Source organism: Petaurus breviceps, unplaced genomic scaffold (genome assembly GCF_028583685.1).
Source record: "Petaurus breviceps papuanus isolate PSGF00001 unplaced genomic scaffold, PetGlider_PUasm1.0 90849, whole genome shotgun sequence".
Lineage (NCBI taxonomy): Eukaryota > Metazoa > Chordata > Mammalia > Diprotodontia > Petauridae > Petaurus > Petaurus breviceps.
The window spans coordinates 13,053,274-13,071,253 of record NW_027187361.1 but is presented as its reverse complement, the minus strand read 5'-3'; the positions used below and the strand labels follow the sequence as shown (position 1 = coordinate 13,071,253).

Below are 17,980 nucleotides of genomic sequence, written 5' to 3'. Positions count from 1 at the left end.
AAAAATTTTTTTAAAACATTTATTTTCACTAACTTTTAACTGAAATGTAACATTTCATTCAATTATGATTTTGAAAAATCCTCATATTTAAAAGGGGGTCAATAACATTCATCAGACTTGCAAGAGCAGGCCATGACATAAAAAAGTTGAAAATTCCTGCCATTGTACTTAGTAGATGGTCTTCATGAGTTGTCAGAGTCAAAAAAGTCATCCCCTAGCCAGTCTGGGGCTAAGCCTATCCAGACTTAGCTAGATTGGTCCTCAGACAACCAATATAGCATCCATCAAAACAAGTCAATATTTGAAGCCTTTCTAACTTGGCAGAATCATCAGAACACAAGTTCTAGCGACAAGGCTTCAACCAATCATACAATAAATATTTTTTAGGCACCCACTATATGATAGTCACTGTTCTAGTGTAATGGGAATGGGAATTTGAAGCTCTTCCCTGTCCCTTTTTTTTTTTTTTTTTTGCTTTTTGGAGGGCAATTGGGGTTAAGTGACTTGCCCAAAGTCACACAGCTAGTAATTAAGTGTCTGAGGCCGATTTGAACTCAGGTCTTCCTGACTTCAGGGCCAGTGCTCTACTCACTGCACCACCTAGCTGCCCCTTCCCCTGCCCCTTAATAGGCCTAGGGAGGAATTTGAAGACCTTCCCTACTTTGAAAGTAAACTCTGCCCCCTAATAGGTTGAATGTAGTTACATGGAGCCTGTGGTAGGAGAAGTTTGCTGCAGGGTAGAGCAGAGCCATAGGAAGCTGGGAGTCAGAGCAAGCTAGAGAGAGGGTGGGAGGGAGAGGAGCTCAGGCAAGGAGACAGAGAAGTGTGTGAGTAAATATTGACCTTTACATTGGTTTGTGGGAAGGCTAAAGGATGCTGTGGCTCTCTGTGTCCTTATGCTTTATTAGCTTCTTTGTTACTATGATGGAATCGGCTTACTGGTTTTGGAATTCGGTTTTCTGGTGCTCAAATTAAAGCTTTGGTTTTGTCCTCTATATGGAAAGTTTGTTATATTTTGCAATCAAGCACTGTATGGGTCTATTTATAGTTATGGTTGGTGCTGTAAATATTGCACTGGAACTACAGCTATATACTGGAGATACAAAGACAAAAATGAAGGGGTCCTCCCCCTTCCAAGAATTTATTACTCTTTTTAAGATAGAATGTAAGGTAGAACTTGCATTATATAGAGAGTAGAATATGTGCACACATAAATATATAAATATCATGCAAAGTAAATACTTGACCATAATGATAAGAACTCAGGGTCACCTTCATACTATAATGGGACATCAGAGAAGGAGCTACCTCCTGCTTCTCAAGTAATATTTGCTTTCTGCTCTAGCGGAAAAAGATGCAGGTTTTGCCCTAGTCTAAGAAATTACTTTCTAAAGCAAATGCATAAAACAACAGACTTTGGTCTTTTTATTTTTTTTTATTCTGAAAAGAAGATTCTAAAGAGGTAAGGATCTACCCTACCCTTCCATTTAATTCAGAAAATCAGGACTTATGCAACCAAATTTCATAAAGGATAATTTAGGACAAATGATAAAATGACAAAGTATTACATGTACTTGTGAAATGCTTTAGCTCCTCCATGACTTAAAAAAAATTGTCTATTGGGTAACTTTTCTAAAGTCATCATTGAGATATTATTTGCTTTGATGTTTGGGAGTGTCCTATTTAGTGGTATATCTAGGCACTGGCCCCAGGCTCAGATCTGTCAGTTTAGTGACACCAGTCAAATTTACTAGTTTCTTGATTCATCATGATGATACATGAAGTACAAAAACTCAGTACTATTTGGGGCTTGCCATATTGTAGTTCCTGGGAACTCTGAGACAATTCTAGCCTTCCTTCCTGAGTTATATTTTGCAGGAGATTGTGAGTAACTAGAGATCCTAGTCCTTATAAATATTAAATAAAATATTTAAATAAATAAATAAATAATTTAAATAAATAAATTAAATAAATAAAAATTAAATAAATATTGGCAAAGGTGTGTGTGTGTGTGTGTGTGTGTGTGTGTGTGTGGAGAAGGTGTGGAATTGGACTTGAGTAAAAGACCTAAGAATGACAGAAAACTTTGCTGCAGCAGGACTGGGAAATACTAATTTTTTTTTATTTGAAATTTGTGACATTAAATTGATTTAGAATGTGTGTGTGTTTGCGGGGGAGATCTCAATTCTGCAAAAGTCAATATTCCCTTTTTCAAAGTACTTAGCCATCTGACCACCTTTATCTGGGTGAGCATATCTCTAGTTTTCATGAACTTTCTATACATATGCTAGAGAGACTGAATCTTGCGAAGTGATGGAGGGAAAAAAAAACCTCAATAACAATATTCCCTCAATTTTTTAACATAAGAAGATAGTAATTTGACTTGAATAGCAAATTAGTAAGTCTTGGAAAATGTGAACAAAGTTTAGGTTGATGGTCAAAAATATTTTTTGCCTCAGTTATATATATATATATGTATATATATATATATACTTATGTGTACACATACATATATACATACACACATACATGCACTCTTGCATATTATTGTTGTGACAAAAGACAAAGAATCATAAAGAATGAGGGGGATGGAAAGTCCCAATGACAAACTCTATCTAATTCACAATTTTGATCAGGGCAAATCTTGCTGATAAACAAAATAATCCAATTCCAAACTGACTTACTTGGTTAGTGGGACTCATTTAAAGAAAGACTTCAGTTAGCAATGGCAATAGCAAAGTTGAGTCTGTAACTCAAGCTACACAGTAGTAGCCTTAAAAAATAAAAAAAAATTTGGACCCTGGTGATTCAATGATTCAGAATTCAATTGCTAGGAAAAAAGGGGACCTGATGTAAGTAGAATGTTTCTAGGATCAACTAGAAGCAGAGAAGAGGGAAATTGGGTGTAGACTCTGAGTGTGGCCCTCCCAACATCATTTAGACCAACAGGTAGAACCCCCAGAGTGTAGATGGCTACATCTTCCCTCAAGGTTCTAGAAGTAACCCTCAGGGACTGGAGATGGGGATGTTCTACTAGTATTATTCAGTAACTCTTATCCTGTTTCTTACCACACAGTTATCAATCACCTGGTTAATAGATGGCCAATATAAAATTTATCAGTTTTTACATATTATTTTACATGGGGATGCTGTCATAGAAGGTACAGCAGAAGCCAAAGTATAATAACACTACAAACCAGAACTATATTCTCTTCTACCATCTTGGTACTTGGAGATAGTAACCTCAAGCTTAGAGTGGTTGCTATAAAAAATCCCCACCTTCTCCCCCACCCATTGAGGTAATTTCTTAGTTCAGTATTCCTGATCAAAGTGACTCCCTTCCTGGCAGGATGTGATATATCAGTTCTCTAGCCATGTCGCAGATGATCTGTGTCACACAGTTTGCTTATCTAGGAAGGCTCCTCATCAGACATGGTGTATCAGCAATGCCATATTCACAATGCCTATAGAGATTACTAATATGCTGATATAATTATCCATCACAAAATACATCAGGTTTGCTATTTGGGGAAATAAACTAGAAAATTTATTAAGATACCAAAAGACTGAGTCCCAAAACCAGAAAGTGAAAGCCATCAGAGTAGTTATGATATTGGCACAGGTAGATAAAGTAGAAAGCACCCACATTTTCAAGCCTTTAAAACAGAACAGGCTACCTCAGGCAAAGGTCCTCCTCTCCCCACTCACAGCAACCACCCAGTGTCCTGGAAGAGCGCTCCCAGCAGCTCCGGCCCCTGGCAGTGCTCAGCCGGAATCCTAACTCAAAAAAAAAAAAAAAAGGGCAACTGCCACCAACTGCCAACCGCAGGACCGTTAGCTCGGCTTTTCACTTTCTCTTGCTCTGCTATGTCAGCACGTCCATGGGGCATGGGAGATCTTTAAATCCCATAACCCTTACACATGGCTGTGATTACCAGCAAACTCTTTTAGAGACTCTAAATCTAAGTCCAGGAAAGATGTTGTAGAAGTGGAAATGGCAAGATTTACTATGTATGCTAGGGAAGAGTTAGAAGTCAAGGATTCAAACCTATAGAACCTCAAAGGGAGCCTTCTAAAGGCCTTCACACAGAAGAAATAGAAGGTTTTTCACTACTTTGTCCTCAGATTTATGGTTGCAGTCTGAGAAGCTGGAAAAGGAACTCTGGTTAAGAAGAATTTATTTAAGCTAACATATGTGCCAAATTATAAATGAATCACCTCATGCAGGAGCACATCAAATTTACACATAATGAATGATACAATGACCTACATGTGTATGTGTTGTTCTATCAATATCTGTTAGCCATGATTATTATTTAAATTTCAAAGGTCATACAAACCATATTCCAAAGAGTTCTGAAGCCACAAAACTCCTTTTTGACTACTACACAACACAAATTCCACATATCTAGTTTACTCACTTTCCTAATGTCTAAAAGGAAAGACACAAACTCAGTGTTAGCACCAAAGAATGAGCAAACCTATGTAGCAGAGATACTTAAAGTAAATTTTAACAAAATATTCATTTAGAAAATAACATTCTAATATTCCCTTCTTACCCCTCCCTCAAAAAATGTCTACTCAGACTCAATTTTTTAAAATTATCAACAAAAGAGCTTATAAATGGAGATAAAAAGTTTTGTGCTATATCTAAATGATCTTAGGTAAGTCCCTTTTTCTCTACGGTTCTGTGTCCTCATCTTTTCTATGATGGGTTTGGCCTAGATCTAGGTCACAGCAAAAACTTTTCCAGGTCTAACATTCTGTAAGCCTATGCTATCCTACTGGCTCCACAATACAGATCCTAAGAGCAATCTACAACATTGAGAGAGAAAGAGATACATTCCATCATAAATCAGGCTTACCAAACACACAGCATAAAACAAACAAAACCTTGACAAGTTGAAGCATGCCAGACAAAATGATCAAGATTGCCAAACGCTATGCAGGGAACACGATAGCAAAGCAACAGGGAGTAAATGAGCAAGATCTTAGAGACCGTCATATTGTTTCATGCTTCAGCATAATATTAACTCAGTTAAAGCAACTGTAATCGTCTGAGAATTGAGTAATGGCATCACTTACACAATCAATCACCGGTTCTAGCTGCATCCTTTACCCCAACTTACCATATCTCCTCATGCATGTAGAGTTGTTTGTGGATACAGAGCCTTTTTATTTTGAGCCTGTAAGACAAAGATTCATTGAAATTTATTTCTGAGAAAGAAACATTTTTTTCCCCCAAATTTGGATTTTATGGTTAAATGCCTGCCTTGTTTTTGCTAGTTCAGCATCTTTCATGGACATCTGAAAGCAAGCAGTGGACATGTTTTGGGAGAATTGTGTATAAATCAGATCTTTATGAATACAACCTTTGAAATGCACAAGAAAAATATATTTTTTAAATTCATAAGAAGAACCCTGTGGGAAATACTTTTGTAAAAATAGTCATTTTGAATTATAAAAATTCCATTCCTCCTTGATTGAATTTAATTTTTTTTCTTGCAGTGAATTTTCCTAATGGAAAGCAAAACCACTCAGTAAAATCTCAGTTATTTGAATTCCACAAATTCTGAATCTTTGCTCAATTTACCAAGGATTGCTTGACTTCCCTCCATTTACTTAGTTACTATTTCGTAATTATAAATAAATAGTGTAAAAAAAATTGAAGGGCAGGATAACCACGGCACAGTGCCAAGTAATGAGTAGGACTTGGAGTCAAGTTATATAAGAATTTGATTTTGGATTTGAATTTTCCCAGCTTCAGGTTTGAATTCTATTTCTTACTGTTAATTTTTTTTAATTAAAAAAAAAGATCCTCTTCCCTTTCCCCTCTCCAATTTCAGTAGCTTCAAAAAGCTTTAGGAAGATAAAAACAAAGCCTGGTAAATAAAATTGGAGAGGAAAGTTCTACAATATGTTCCGCATAAGTCCTTCAGAAGCAATCAGACAAATTGAGACATTTAAAATCATTTTTATCTTGATCCTTAAAGCAAGTTATCAAGCGTTAGAAATTTAGGGGGCATATATTAGTTTTTTTCCTTTTCTTTCCTTCCTTCCTTCCTTCCTTCCTTTGTTCCTTCCTTCCTTCCTTCCTTCCTTCCTTCCTTCCTTCCTTCCTTCCTTCCTTCCTTCCTTCCTTCCTTCCTTTCTCCCCATGAGCCTCAGGGCAACATCAGCACAGCACCAGGTAAATAGCCATGGCCTGCAGCCACTGGCACAAAACCCTGGGTCAGTGCCTCTTTCACCCTGGAAGGAAAGATCAAATTTAAAAGAAAGTAAAAAGGCCTAAAAAACCACGAGGAAAAAACAACAATAACAACAACAACAAAAAGAATCTGACTGTAGAAAGTTATGATGGTGACGGGGAAGACCAAGGCAGAAACTCAGAAGACTACAACAATGTGAAAACACCTATGAGCAAACCCCAAAGAGAAAAACAAAGTAGTCTCAAGCCCAGAAAGAACTCATGGAAGAGCTCAAAAAGGAGCTTAAAAATCATATAAGAGAAGCAAAAGAAAAAATGGGAAAAGAATGAGGGTGATGCAAGAGAATTATGAAAAAAAGATTCAATAGTTTGGAAAACTGCTTAAAAAGCAGAAATGGGAGGGTGGATCCAAGATGGTGCAGTAAAGACTGGCACTCACCTGAGTTCATTCCCAAATTCTAAGTATCTGAATGAAACTGTCAATCAGAGAAAGGAGAGGAATAAGCATTGTATTGCACCTACTACGGACCAGGCATTGTGGTAGACACTTTACAAATGTTAAGTTATTTGCTTCTCTCAACAATCTCTCAGATGGGTATAGATGATATCTGTAGTTTATGGTTTAGGAGGCTGAAGCAAACAGAGGTTGGGTGACTTGCCCAGGGTCACACAGCTAGTAACTCTCCCCTATTTATATTTTTCTCCTTCCTACTTTTCCTTGAAGGACAGTTGTAGTGCCACCTCTTTCAAGATGTTTTTTTTACTATAGACATTACCTAGCTTAATATGATCTCTCTTCATATTCCTTACAGTATTTTGTCTTGATTTGTCCTTTGCCCATATCACATTCTACCTTATATGATACCCATCTATGTATATGTCTTATCTAGCTCAAGTAAAGGAAGGGAATAATTATTTATTAAGCACCTACTATGTGACAGACATGCTACTAAGAGCTTTATAAATATTATCATATAGCAATATGTGTAATTGGTGCAAAATTAAGGCAATTGAATCCAACAATAAGAGTTTATTAAGACCAAAATATTATGCTGAACACTAGAATATGTTACAAAGATGAAAAGCAGTACAGTCCCTGCCCTTAAGGATCTTATAATCTAATAATCTGGAGCAGCTAAGTTGTACAGTAGAGTCCTGTATCTGGAGTCAGGAAGATCTGGGTTAAAATTTGGACTCACATCCTTGCTACTTTGGGACCCTAGGCAAGTTGCTTTATCTCTGTTTGCCTCTGATTCATTGACTTTGGGATGGTGATAATAATGGTACCTACTTAGGAGGGCTTGTGAAGATTCTGACTCTAGACCAAGTGCTTTTCCCCTACTGTGTTGCCTAAATCCCTTGGGAGAGAATATAAGAGAAATAACACTTACTAAAAGTAGCAGTGACCAAGAAGTAAGATAAATGGTTGTAAATAAGCATTGGAAAGTATAGGCCAAGAAGTATCTTTAGAGATTGTGAGCATCAATGTAGAAAAGGCTTTTGAGAATGACTGCATCAGAGCCTAATCACTAGCAAAAGCCTCTATGCAAGGCAGTCTTTCCTCACCTCAGAATATGAATTTTTGCAGAAAGAATATTTTTTTTCTCTTCCACATTGGTGTGTATTAATGGAAAATTGTTCACAACTAATTAAAGGAGTAGGAGTAGATGGGGATGGGTTTTGCTACAAATGAGCTTGTGTTTTTTCTCATAGTCTCTTTTCTAATGTGTTTCAATCAAATTTTTACTATTCTATTAGTGGTTTCTGCCTGGTCTGTGAAATAGAGTCTGCTCTGGATGGTGGATCGAATAATATATGTCACCTGCAATGAACCTGAGTAATATGGGAAATATGAGTCCAGTGCAAGGCCCATTAAATGTACAAACAAAAATATGTATACTTTATGGTAAGGTGTGGGTACTATACTTAATCATTCATCATTATAAGTTTAACATAAATTATTAACATTATTTTAATGAGTATCTTGTTTTGAAAGGTGACATAGTACTGTATATATATCATGTGAGATTTCTACATACCATGTGTAATACTGAAATATTAGTAGTAAGGTTATAGTTTGAAAATGTGCTGTAGATAAAATATTATGTATTTAACAAATGGTGGCTCAGAAAGTCTACTTTACTCTTAAGTAAATATTTCAGCTAAAAAAAATGGCAATTTTCCAGAGTAGAGAATTACTTTACACAGTGCTTTGCATATTTTGTAAGTGCCTAATAAAGCTTTTGAATTAAAATAAAAAGGTAGAAATGGCTAAATAGGAAAGGAGATTCAAAAATCCATTGAAGAAAACTATTCCTTAAAGAGTACAATTGGCCAAATGGAAAAGAAAGTACAAAAGTTAATTAAGGAAAACAGCTTCTTAAAGTTAGAAATGTTCAAGTGAAAGATAATGACTCTATGAGACATCGTGACTCAATCAAACAAATTCAAAAGAATGAAAAAAATGGAAGAATATGTAAAATGCCTCATGGAAAAAAAACCTGTCCTGTAAATAGATCCCAGAGAGACAATTACAAAATCATTAGACTATCTGAAAATCATAATCAAAAAGAGGATCTGGATGGCATCTTTCAAGAAATTATCAAGGGAAACTGCCATGATATCCTGGACCTAGGGGACATAATAGGCATTGAAATAATCCACCATCACCTCAGGAAAGAGATCCCAAAATAAAAACCCCAGGGAAATTTACAGTCAAATTTCAAAGCTACCAGGTCAGGGAAAAATACTACAAGTGGACAGAAAGTAACAATTCAAATATTGGGGAGTCACAGTCAGGATCACACAGGACTTGGCATCTGCAGAATTAAAGAATAAGAGATTATGGAACATGATACTCTAGAGGTCAAAGGAGAAAAGACTACAAACAAGAATCACTTACTCATCAAAATTAAGCATAATATATCAAGGGGGAAAATGGTCATTCAATGAAAAAGGATTTCAAGCCATCATAAGGAGAAGACCAGAACTAAGCCAAAAATTTGACCTGTAGTATCAAGACCCAAGAGTAGCATAAACAGGTAAAAAGAGAAAAGAAAACAAGAGAGATTCAATAGAGCTAAACTGTTTAGATCCCTACATGGGAAGACCATATTTGTAACTCAAAAATTGTATCACTAAGAGTAAAAATAGAAGGAATATACACAGACAGAAGGTATGGGCATAAGGTGAATTTGAGGGTATGATAATAAAAATCAAGGGATGAGAAAGAGTAGTACAACGGGTGCAGAATGAAGAGAGAGGTAGAATGGAGTACATTTATTTTACTTGAAGAGGTACAAAAGACCTACTACAGTGAAGGGGAAGATGGGAAGGGGAGCAAGGGATAATGCTTGAACCTTATTTTCCTCATTATTAGCTCAAACAGAGAATGATATACACAATCAGTTGAATACAGAAATCTATCTTACCCAACAGGGAAGGAGGAGGGGAGAAGATGAAGGGGATGGAGACTGACAGAAGGGAGGACAGATCAGGGGAGGTAGTAAACAGAAGCAAAACACTGGTGAGGTGGGAAAGGGTGAAAGGAGAGAGAGGAAAAACAGGAGGAAGAATAGGATGTAGGGAAATACACAAGTAGTAATCATAATTGTGAATGTGAATGGAATAAACTCCCCCATAAAATGGAAGTAGGAAGCAGAATGGATCATTACGTGTTACTCCCCACTGCAGCCTTCAGTTTTCACTATCACATGTATTTGACATCACAAAATTCATTCCTATGTTCTTCAGAAAATAGAATTTCATGGTGTTAAAAGTATATAGATTGATAAAACATAAAATTTTAAAAGTATACTTTGTTATATCTCCTTAGAAGTACATCCTGGGTGGCAGCCAGATTTATTTACTCTTTGTTCTGATTTTGAGATTTGTTCCCATCTAAATTCTATTCCAACCCTAAAGTTTAATAATAATTATAATAACAGTTAACATTTGAAAAGCCCATTTTTTTGTTTTCTAATCTCAACTGATCCTCAAAGCAAGCCTGGAAGGTTGGTACCTTTATGCTCCAGTTATAGAATCTGTAATTATATAGAAACTATAATTGAGAGAACTTAAGTGACTTACCCAGTGTTATAGTAATGGGAATTTGAAGATCTTCTCTTCCCTTTAATAAGCCTAAGGGAATTTGAAGACCTTCCTTGCTTTGAAAATATATTTGACCCCCTAAAAGGCTCAATGTAATCACATGGAGACTGTGGTGGGAGAAGTTTGGAGAAGGGTGGAGCAGAGTCCACAGGAAGCTGGGAGTCAGAGCAAGCTAGACTATTGAGAGAAGATGCTTTCAACGACAGATAGACTTATGAGCAAATATTTGTCTTGTGTTGGTTTATGGGAAGGCTAAAGGATGATGTGACTCTGTGCTGTTATGGCTTATCAACTTGTTTGCTATTGTGATGGAACTGGCTTACTGGTTTGGGGATTTGGTTTTCTGGTGTCCAAATAAATGCTTTGCTTCTGTCTTCTGTATGGAGAGTCTGTTATATTTTGTGATTGAGTACCACGCAGGTATATTTATAGTGACCATTGGCACTGTGAATATATTGCATTGGTGCTACACCCAGATCCACACAGCCTGTCATATCTAAGGCAAAATTCAAACTCTGGTCTTCCTGACTCCAAGTCCAATGCTCTATCCAATAATTATCTTAATGTCCTTTCCCTAGTTAAACTGGTGGCATTTGCTTGTGCTTTACAACCTCAGGAAATAACCACACTTTATTTTTCATTGTGGTTTGTTTTTGAAGTGCCCTTAAGCAAAATGGAGGTCACCCAGAACAAAGGTACCAAACAGGTGGGAAGAAATATGCAGACATTCCTAAGTGGCCCAAACCAGACCAAAATGTAAGTGGGAAATATTTAAGATAAATAAAAATATAATATCATATAGATAATGCTAATATGTGGTTTTCTAAGTCAACATGTTTATGTAAGTTTGATTGATTCTATTTGAATTTCAAACTGCTAACATATAGAACCACCTCAACACCTAGATAACCTCAGAAGTCAAGGCTTCCTTGGTCTAAATTTAAGTTACAGATCAGTAAGCAAATCTATTTCTTTTTAATTCTAAAAATACTGAAATTGAATATTTCAGCAGATATAGGAATAATCTCTAAAATTTCTTCTGTAAATTAAATTGCACCGTTCATAAAACAAGTGAGTTGACAGATTCTAGGGGGAATTTTAGTGTATTTCTAAATATCTATTGTCTGGTGCATGGGTGCAGTTATATTTAACTATAAAGGGACCAGGGGAAAATTAGTGATTTTTTTTCCAGAAGGAATGGCCAATGCTGAGAAGAGGAAGACAAGCAGAGAATAGAAGCTCAGTAAAAGTATGTGTGGGAGGGCAGGGGAGTAAACTTGGGATGAGGCCACTTTCATGTTGTGAAAGGTAAAGAAAGCATAGAATATGGAAAGAGGCAGTGAGGAAGGAAGCTCTTGTGAGACTGTGTACCCTTTATGAATGCCTATATATTGTCTATAAGGAGGAGGGAGGCATCAGATTTCAAGTATTGGAAAAAAAATTTTTAAATAGAAAAATGATAAAAGAGAAGTGAGGGGGAAAATCTATATTTCTAATGTGATGGGGAGTGGAATAGGAAACAGGGATCACTTCCCTATGGAACACACTAGCTTTACAGGAAGCTCCCAATATCATGGTTTTTATCTGGGTAATATTTACCTTCCTGTGCTGGACCAGAAATATATTTTTTATATGAAATGGAGCTTTTTACCTAGGACATATATATATATATATATATATCTGTATATATATATATATATATATATATATATATATACTTTTTAAAAATGAAATTGAGTTTTTTATCTAACAGACAAATTGGATCTTGCACAACAATGGTCTTAACCAATGGTAAAGCACTTGGGTTTTATATGACACATAAGGACAAATAAGGGGATTATGGTGACTAAGTCCAGCAGCCCGTTTGAAACCAGGAGCCACCTTTCAATTCAACCTGTCTTTACATAAACAAACTCTTCAGGGGCAGCTAGGTGGCACAGTGAATAGAGCACCAGCCCTGGAGTCAGGAGGACCTGAGTTCAAATTCAGCCTCAGACACTTGGCACTAGCTGTGTGACCTTGGGCACAATTACCTTAACACCAATTACCTTGCCTCCCCCCCTTAAAAAAAACAACTCTTCAACAGAATCCCTTTTTGCTGCAATCTGCGCCCTTGAACAAAGGACTCTGATAGCTTCCAGTTCCCCAGGATGGAGTATCAGGCTCCTGCCAACAACATTTAGGCATATAAAAATCAAAGCAGTAGAAATTAAAGTATTAGTATTTTTCCCAGTCATATCTCTCATCATGGACCCAGCAATACCTGGTAAAAGTGACATTAAAATTCATCATAAGGCCTCTGAGTGTTTCTTGCCACCATAAGAGGAATATATAGACATAGACATATATTGTGGAAGTAAAACTTAATGTGTTACACCTGGGCCTGAATGCTATGGCCTGCCTTAATTATGATGTAAGCTGGGGTGAATTGGAGTCACTCTGGGCAACTTGTGATAGCCAGTTATTAAGTTTTCAGTGTACGTATGTATATCTTGTTAATTGGAAAAGGTTACAAATTAGGGCTTGATTTGTTTTGTTGATTGTCTCCAGGGCTGGGGAACCTGCAGCTTCAAGGCCACATGTGGCCCTCTAGGTCTTCAAGTGCAACCCTTTGAATGAAGGCAAATACACCTCATAAGGGCCACACTTGAGGACCTGGAGGGCCACAGGTGGCCTCAAGGTTGCAGGTTCTCCCCCTCTAGAGACTCAGTCTCCAGACTTAAGAAAGTGGTGGAGAAAACGTGAAAAAATTGATCAAACTTAAAAGTCTGTCATGCAAACATGTTTTTTTTTTCCTTCACAGACTCAATTGTTAAACATTTAGCAGTACACCATTGGATATATGCGTGGGAAAAACTCCTTCTACTTTATTTAATCCCAGATATAGAGGTGGAATGGGCAATCCATATATCAGAAATTTACATTATTCAAGCACCATATTAGTGAGGCCTGCACTCCAACAGGTGCAAAACTTTCCTGTTCAAAGGTGAAATGGAAAAAAGGAAGAGACATGTAATTTCACTGAAAGTTAACTAATTAGGTCACTGGCAGAACTATGGGTTAAATCCATATCTTTTTTTATTTTCAGCCTCACTCTCCACAGTGTGAAAAGAAAAACTGAAGGATCCATGCTTTCATCAGCATAAGGAATCTCCAATATGGGAGCTCTCTTTACCATACCAGATTGCACCCTATTATCAGTAGCTATGTTCCAGGGCATTGCTTGAAGTTATGTATCCTGACCAGGGTCACTCAGTAGATGTCAGGGACAGATTTTGAACTCTAGTCTTCTTCACTAAAATCCTAGCCTTCTACACACTGTGCCATGTTTCTTCTGTCTTTGGATTACACCAATAGAATCTGTATAGATAACTCCTCAACTCTTATGCCAGTATTTTATTCCAATAAAATATGTCTACACTGATTACAATGAAAGAGTTGGCTTTCAGGCTGATAGTGGGCATTTTCCATTTAAACTGTCTCTCATCATCACCTGAAACAAACCAAGACAGAAGGGCTTTACTGAAAAGGCAAAGCTGACAGAGCTTCTGAGGAATCTGACAGTGATTTGCTCTAACATGCTGAAACAGGTGGGAAACATGGAAGACTTGTTGAAGGTTCTTAATTGCAATCTGGGTACATCTTGTGAACAGCCTGTATTTAGATTGTCATTTTTTTAATGTCAAATAACTAGCGGCTGAGACCCATTGCCCCTTGGGAGCTCAACAAATTGGAATGCTATTTACCAGAAATAGCTGGGTTTGTTTTGCATGCAGTAGACACTGCAGAACTTCTCTGGTTTTCATCTGCTGTGAAATATTCTTACACCAACAGGCAGAGGCTGAGACTTCTTGCTGAAGCTTAAATACCTCATCATTTCTCTGCAGTCAAGGATTACTTATGAATAACCCAGGGAGGTTAAATAATTGCCCCCAACTAGAGCTAACACATTTTTTCTCATTATCAGGTTTAGTGTATTAGTAAAGTGGATTGTTCTCAGTACATTTCCTCTTATTAAAAGGGGTTTGCATCACTTATGTATTTGGTATTTCTCGCTGCCTATTTTGTCTGAAATATTGTTGAATGATGTTTGGATTTGTTAGATTCCAACCAAGATCCAAAACTTATGACTCGTTAGGGTGTCTTCTTTTCAGATTCCTTTTCTCCACTTCCTGAGGAGGCTGAAGTAGATTCTAATGTTCTATTGGCTATTATATATCACATAATATGTTATATTATAGCTGACATTTCTATAGCACCTACTATGTGTCAGGTACTATATCAAATGCTTTAGTCATGTTATTTTATTTGATCCTTACACCAACCCCTGGAGATAAGTACTATTATTATTCCCATTTTTATAGATGAAGAAACTAAGAAAACAGAGTTTAATGAATTTGCCCAAAATCGTTCAACTAATGTATCTGAGACCAGATTTGAACTCGGGTCTTCCTGACTCCAGGACTGGCATTCTTATCACTTCATCATTGTAGCTCCCTCTAAAGGACCTCAGTTATTCTCTTATTACTACTCAATAGCCCTAAGTCTACACTTACTAGTTTATTCATAACAGTGACTGTTCTAAAAATTTTTATTTCTCTTCAAATCCCTGGGATATCCCTCCTCCAGTCCCCAACTAATTTTGTAGGTACTGTAGTTTCCTAAATCACTGGAAAAGGGGAGGAAAAAGATGATCTCTGGTCATATGCTACTTCAGCTCTCCCATTTCATTCCTCATAATTTTTCAGCATCATTGTATAATCTCAGATTTTTGTCTGGTCAACAAAGAGACAATAACAATAAGAGACATTTACACACTATCTGAGATTTGAAGGCATTTAACATATGGTATTTCAGTTACAATAAACCCTGTGTAGTAGGTATTTCAGTTTTTATTATCTCTATTTTACATTAGTTAAGTGACTTGCCCAAGGTCACACAGCTAGGACTTTTTTGTGTGTTTGTTAAGTGTCTGAGGCCAGATTCAAACTCAAGTACTCCTGACTCCAGGGCAGGTGCTCTATTCACTGTGCCTACTTCTTTTTTTTAAATCAGTATTAACTCTATTTGAAAATAAATTCCATAAAAATTGCAAAAAAAAAAGGAACAGAAAAGGGGAGAAACAGGGAGAAAATGAGAAAGGTGGAATCTCTGGGAATGAATAAAGTTCACCTTACACTAAAGTGTGAATTTGTGGTTAAAGCTGGGGTTCTTAACCATTTTTATGTCAAACCCCTTTGGCAGTCTGGTGAAACTTATGACTCCCTTCTCAAAATGGCTGTTGCCTACATTCATCATGAAAGTAAATGCTAAGTAGAGATGAGTGAAAATCAAATGTCAGAGTCTCGCTTAGCCTAGAGGGTACAAAACATTTTGGTAGAAGCACATTCCACATTTCAGAGACTACATCCTGGGGGTGGGGCAGTTCTTTTTATCACCCATTCACAACTATTTGTGAACACCCACTTTCCTGACATCCTTCTGCCACCTTCCCCCACCTTACCAGGATCACATACCTGAATGAATATACTTCCCAAAATGGCAGAAATACATGTAGCAGTTTCAAGAAACCATCACGACTCTAAGCAAAACCTCTAGTCTAGAAAGGTAGAATGGAAGTATCGCTTTACAGTTCTGGGTTTAAATCCTATTTCTCACTGTGAGAAATTAGATTGTTCTCCAGGCCTTAGTTTCCTCACCTATAGGGCCCTTGAGGTCCCTTCCCTCAGTTCTAAGTCTATGATTCCAATGCCCCTAATATTTTTATTCAGAACACTCTTATCAGATTTATTCAGATAACTTTTCTCTCCTTTACAGGGACACTAAAGTGAGGGAAGGCTCAGTAGATATAAAATGGTACCTGGAATAAGGAAGACCAGAGTTCAAACTGGCCTCAGTAGTTGTGTGACCAAGTCACTTAACTTCTGCTTGCCTTAACCTACTGGAGACGGAAACAGCAAACCACTCTAGTATCTTAGCCAACAAAACCCCATGGATAGTATTGGAGCACTATGGTCCATGGGACCATGAAGAGGTGGACAACTGAACAACAATGTCAAAGAGCATGGCCTAGTAGAGAAAGCCCCCCCTTCCCCCTTATTTTATCTGTTTTAGCAAAGAACACCTTAAATATTGTTTGAGACTTAGACACAACGCTGGAAGGGGCATGAGGGCTGAAGATGGGGACTCTCTCAAGGTAAGCCTTTAGAGGAGAGGTTGCCTGTGGGAAATAAAAAAAAAAAACAGAGGTTCTCTAGGCTGGGGGTACATATGTTCAGTGGGAGTCGGGAGCTTCACTTTTCCCCAGGAGTCTTTTGCCTTGACATGGCATAGAATCTCCTTTCTCGGGCTTCAGCTGAGTGCTGAGGGGACAGCTCCCCTCAGCTTCTTTTCCACTGTGAGCATCTTTCAGTTCTAAGGCTTCATTTTTTTTTTTCCCCAGAGAGGCTCGGATCTGGAGGGTGAAATATTCTCTCTCCATTAGCTTCTTTTTAGCCTTGTGGGTGCTGCCAGGAGTGCTGGGCAATGCAGACTTATTGCTCTCAGAGGGTGACTGTGGGTTGTGACCTCCCTTCTTGAGGAAATTTTCCTCCTCAGTTCACAGTCTCTTCCAGGACAGGCACAAACGCATACTTCAAAGCCATATGTCCAAGGAGCTGACCGCTGGTGTCTTCCAGGGTTATGAAGGTGAGAATCTGGTGCCAGCTTATGCCCCGTGTGCAGTAACTGTTGCACATAGAATTGCAATGAGTTGTAGTACAATCACATCCAACCTCTGGGGACTCACAAGGCATGGACCCACTGTCACATGGTGGTAATATCACTGAGGTATTCTGCCCTTAGGTTTCCTTCCACCCGGATCAGGGGCCATGGGGGTGCCAGGGCATCTATGTGCTCAGTGCATCACCCATGGTGGGGACAGAGCTTAACCACCTCGGTCATGTGTTCTGACTTCTTATAAATAGCCATAGTGCAGACTTGGGCACCAGCAGGTGGTGGTGAGGTGACCCAGAGCTGGACAGGGCAGGTCTTGACCAGCTGGAAAAACAGCTTGTTCAGCTCAGGGGAGTATGTGCGGGTGACAGACTTGGCTGTTCCAGATTGTGGAAAACCAAGCCAGGAGTCATACTCCCCAGGACAGTCCTTTTGGAATGGACTGGTGGATGATGTGAGCACATTAACTGGGGGTACAGATGCCTGAAATCCAGGGTTTTCTTTCTCATTTTTTAGCCAGCTCACATTGTCTGCTGAGGCCAACTGTATATCTATTTTCGATAAATCATCTGGCAAATTGTTCCATTGTAAATTCCATAGGTCTGAGAAGATTTCCTGGCCCAGCCAGTTCTCCAGATCTGACAGTGATTCCTCCATGGTTGGCTTGTTTTGTGACTGGCAAGTTTTGTGACTGGCAAGGTGGTGACAGAAGGGGCAAGGGCACCATCCTGTGCACATGTGACTCTTAAGCTGCTTCTTACTTCCCTATTCTTCTTGTAGATGCATCAAACTCTCTACCTACACCCTCAATGCCATCCCCTGAAATAATTTCTAAGCAAACTCTCTATATGTAGCCTTAGTCCCATGACTTCCTGTGTCCTCAGGCATATTGTAACCCCACAACTATTCCCCCTTCAATCTATCTTTATCTACTGCTTCCTACACTAT

The 17,980-nt window shown here is 38.0% G+C and overlaps 1 long non-coding RNA gene and 1 pseudogene across 1 annotated transcript; one reads left to right on the top strand and one right to left on the bottom strand.

The window, feature by feature from the left end:
- Positions 1-1,768: 1,768 nt before the first annotated feature.
- Positions 1,769-13,753, top strand: LOC138149845 (uncharacterized). The gene is made up of 4 exons (XR_011165435.1): positions 1,769-1,884; positions 7,967-8,114; positions 10,978-11,074; positions 13,407-13,753. It is a non-coding gene; the product is annotated as an uncharacterized lncRNA (long non-coding RNA).
- A 2,839-nt stretch (positions 13,754-16,592) lies between these two features.
- On the bottom strand, positions 16,593-17,692 carry LOC138149801 (cellular tumor antigen p53-like; annotated as a pseudogene).
- Between the last annotated feature and the right edge of the window lie 288 nt (positions 17,693-17,980).